General features: G+C 34.2%; 1 non-coding gene across 1 annotated transcript; it reads left to right on the forward strand.

Moving 5' to 3' along the window:
* Positions 1–493: 493 nt before the first annotated feature.
* TRNAN-AUU (transfer RNA asparagine (anticodon AUU)) lies at positions 494–567 on the forward strand. Its single transcript has one exon. It is a non-coding gene; the product is annotated as a tRNA-Asn (tRNA).
* The last annotated feature ends 3896 nt before the right edge of the window (positions 568–4463 follow it).

The following is a 4463-nucleotide window of genomic DNA, read 5'->3' on the forward strand; positions in this document are numbered from 1 at the left end:
TTTCAATTCTATCAGTGAGAAGGCATGGGGAATTAGCTCAAATAGTAGAGCGCTCGCTTTGCCTGTGCACAAGCATTTGTTCTTCTATTGTTGCCAAAAACTAATTCCATATGCAATGGCAGCTAAATGTTTCCACAGTATAGTGTCTCCCAAGAAAAAACAAGTTCACAGGAAGAAAAATAAACTGCTCTACACCATTTCAGCTATCCAAGTGTCGCTCCGCTTTTTTTTTTTTTTTTTTTTAAGTGTGAAAAAATTTTGGACTCCATCATTGTCCCATCTCACCATGAATATGTGGACTAGATTTATCATTTTGGAAACCTGCATTGTTTTGCTATGGGCAAGGGTGATTTTTACCTATGTAACCAGAGCACTGTTAGGGTAAAGAAAAGAAAGTATGTTGATTTTGACATAAAGACTGCCAGCAGCATTCTGTCATGAAATTTGTCCGGAATAATGCATTTCAGCCCATGTCATGAACATGCTGCAATTTGTCTCTGTGGCGCAATTGGTTAGCACTTTCGGCTATTAACCAAAAGGTTGGTGGTTCAAGCCCACCCAGGGATGTAGATGACTGAATTTCATATCAAATTTTAGACATTATCTAATCCATCCTCTTGAGGTGTGGGGTACCTCTGATCCAAGTACCTTCATGCCTATCAACGGTGAAGTTCTACCAAGAAAAATACATTCAAAAAGAAATTTGGAAGAATCAGCTATACTGTGAAACTTCATTTTTTCACCAGAAATTGAAACATTTGTTATGGAAAGAGAATGTATGATTATTACAGACATTTACCCTTGATAAGTAGGCTTATTTTTTCAATATTACAGGAAATCTTTAAAAACCTGGGAAAAAAGATTAGAAATGACAGAGAAATGGAAACAATCAAATATGTTGAGACATGGTACTCCAGATATCATTTCAATTCTATCAGTGAGTAGGCATGGGGAATTAGCTCAAATGGTAGAGCGCTCGCTTTGCATGTGAGAGGTAGCGAGATCGATGCTCGCATTCTCCAAACAATCTTTTGTCCGTCCATTCAAGAACTTTTCTTTGATATTAAGACTGGTGACATATACAATCAGGTTTGTTGATTATACCAAAGGCCTTTAAAATCTCAGCTTGTAGGCAGATGACCACCACAGCAAAATAACCAAGCCTAGATTGAGGATTTGATATAGCTTTGAACATATCATTTATTTACTTTGAAAGTAAGGGAGAAAATCTCGATTAACATTGAACACTTTTCAGAGGTTTGATTTATATGATATAATATTGGTTTTACTGCATCCTTCAATTCAACACTTTTCCTATTTATAAGTCAATTATGTCACTCTTTATTTGAAGTTCTACCTGGAAAAATACATTCAAAAAGAAATTTGGAAGAATCAGCTATACTGTCAAACTTCATTATTTCACCAGAAAATGAAACATTTGTTATGGAAAGAGCCTGTATAATTATTACAGACATTTACCCTTGATAAGTAGGCTTATTTTTTCTATATTATAGGAAATCTTTAAAAACCTGGGAAAAAAGATTAGAAATGACAGAGAAATTGAAACAATCACACTTTTTGAGACATGATACTCCAGAGATCATTTCAATACCCTCAGTGAGAAGGCATGGGGAATTAGCTCAAATGGTAGAGCGCTCGCTTTGCATGTGAGAGGTAGCGAGATCGATGCTCGCATTCTCCAAACAATCTTTTGTCCGTCCATTCAAGAACTTTTCTTTGATATTAAGACTGGTGACATATACAATCAGGTTTGTTGATTATACCAAAGGCCTTTAAAATCTCAGCTGGTAGGCAGATGACCACCACAGCAAAATAACCAAGCCTAGATTGAGGATTTGATATAGCTTTGAACATATCATTTATTTACTTAGAAAGTAAGGGAGAAAATCTCGATTAACATTGAACACTTTTCAGAGGTTTGATTTATATGATATAATATTGGTTTTACTGCATCCTTCAATTCAACACTTTTCCTATTTATAAGTCAATTATGTCACTCTTTATTTGAAGTTCTACCTGAAAAAATACATTCGAAAAGAAATTTGGAAGAATCAGCTATACTGTCAAACTTCATTTTTCACCAGAAATTGAAACATTTGTTATGGAAAGAGCCTGTATGATTATTACAGACATTTACCCTTGATAAGTAGGCTTATTATTTCTATATTATAGGAAATCTTTAAAAACCTGGGAAAAAAGATAAGAAATTACAGAAAAATGTAAACAATCAAATTTGTTGAGACATTATACTCAAGCGATCATTTCAATTCCTTCCATGAGAAGGCATGGGGAATTAGCTAAAATGGTAAAGCACTTACTTAGCATGTGAGAGGTAGCGAGATCGATGCTCGCATTCTCCAATCATTTTTGTCTGTCCATTCAAGAACTTTTCTTTGATATTAAGACTGATGACATTTACAATCAGGTTTATTGATTATACCAAAGGCCTTTAAAATCTCAGCTTGTAGGCAGATGACCACCACAGCAAAATAACCAAGCCTACTTTGAGGATTTGATATAGCTTTGAACATATTATTTATTTACTTTGAAAGTAAGGGAGAAAATCTCTATTAACATTGAACACTTTTCAGAGGTTTGATTTGTATGATATAATAGTGGTTTTACTGCATCCTTCAATTCAACACTTTTCCCATTTATAAGTCAATTATGTCACTCTTTATTTGAAGTTCTACCTGGAAAAATACATTCGAAAAGAAATTTGGAAGAATCAGCTATACTGTTAAACTTCATTTTTTCACCAGAAATTGAAACATTTATAATGGAAAGAGCCTGTATGATTATTACAGACATTTACCCTTGATAAGTAGGCTTATTTTTTCTATATTATAGGAAATCTTTAAAAACCTGGGGAAAAAGATAAGAAATCACAGAGAAATGGAAACAATCAAATTTGTTGAGACATAATACTCCAGAGATCATTTCATTTCCCTGAGGGAATAGGCATGGGGAATTAGCTCAAATGGTAGAGCGCTCGCTTTGCATGCAAGAGGTAGCGAGATCGATGCTTGCATTCTCCAAAGATTTTTGTCTGTCCATTCAAGAACTTTTCTTTGAAATTAAGACTGGTGACATTTGTAATCAGGTTTATTGATTATACCAAAGGCCTTTAAAATCTCAGCTGGTAGGCAGATGACCACCGCAGCAAAATAACCAAGCCTAGGTTGAGGATTTGATATAGCTTTGAACATATTATTTATTTACTTTGAAAGTAAGGGAGAAAATCTCTTTTAACATTGAACACTTTTCAGAGGTTTGATTTGTATGATATAATAGTGGTTTTACTGTATCCTTCAATTCAACACTTTTCCCATTTATAAGACAATTATGTCACTCTTTATTTAAAGTTCTACCTGGAAAAATACATTCGAAAAGAAATTTGGAAGAATCAGCTATACTGTCAAACTTCATTATTTCACCAGAAATTGAAACATTTGTAATGGAAAGAGCCTGTATGATTATTACAGACATTTACCCTTGATAAGTAGGCTTATTTTTTTATTATTATAAGACATCTTTAAAAACCTGGGAAAAAAGATTAGAAATGACAGAGAAATTGAAACAATCACACTTTTTGAGACATGACACTCCAGAGATCATTTCAATACCCTCAGTGAGAATGCATGGGGAATTAGCTCAAATGGTAGAGCGCTCGCTTCGCATGTGAGAGGTAGCGAGATCGATGCTCGCATTCTCCAAACATTTTTGTCTGTCCATTCAAGAACTTTTCTTTGATATTAAGACTGGTCACATTTACAATCAGGTTTATTGATTATACCAAAGGCCTTTAAAATCTCAGCTGGTAGGCAGATGACCACCGCAGCAAAATATCCAAGCCTAGGTTGAGGGATTGATATAGCTTTGAACATATTGTTTTTTTACTTGGAAAGTAAGGGAGAAAATCTATTTTAACATTGAACACTTTTCAGAGGTTCAATTTGTATGATATAATTGTGGTTTTACTGCATCCTTCAATTCAACACTTTTCCCATTTATAAGTCAATTATGTCACTCTTTATTTGAAGTTCTACCTGGAAAAATACATTCGAAAAGAAATTTGGAAGAATCAGCTATACTGTTAAACTTCATTTTTTCACCAGAAATTGAAACATTTATAATGGAAAGAGCCTGTATGATTATTACAGACATTTACCCTTGATAAGTAGGCTTATTTTTTCTATATTATAGGAAATCTTTAAAAACCTGGGGAAAAAGATAAGAAATCACAGAGAAATGGAAAAAATCAAATTTGTTGAGACATAATACTCCAGAGATCATTTCATTTCCCTGAGGGAGTAGGCATGGGGAATTAGCTCAAATGGTAGAGCGCTCGCTTTGCATGCGAGAGGTAGCGAGATCGATGCTTGCATTCTCCAAAGATTTTTGTCTGTCCATTCAAGAACTTTTCTTTGAAATTAAGACTG

This window comes from Mixophyes fleayi, chromosome 3, assembly GCF_038048845.1.
Source record: "Mixophyes fleayi isolate aMixFle1 chromosome 3, aMixFle1.hap1, whole genome shotgun sequence".
Classification (NCBI taxonomy): domain Eukaryota; kingdom Metazoa; phylum Chordata; class Amphibia; order Anura; family Limnodynastidae; genus Mixophyes; species Mixophyes fleayi.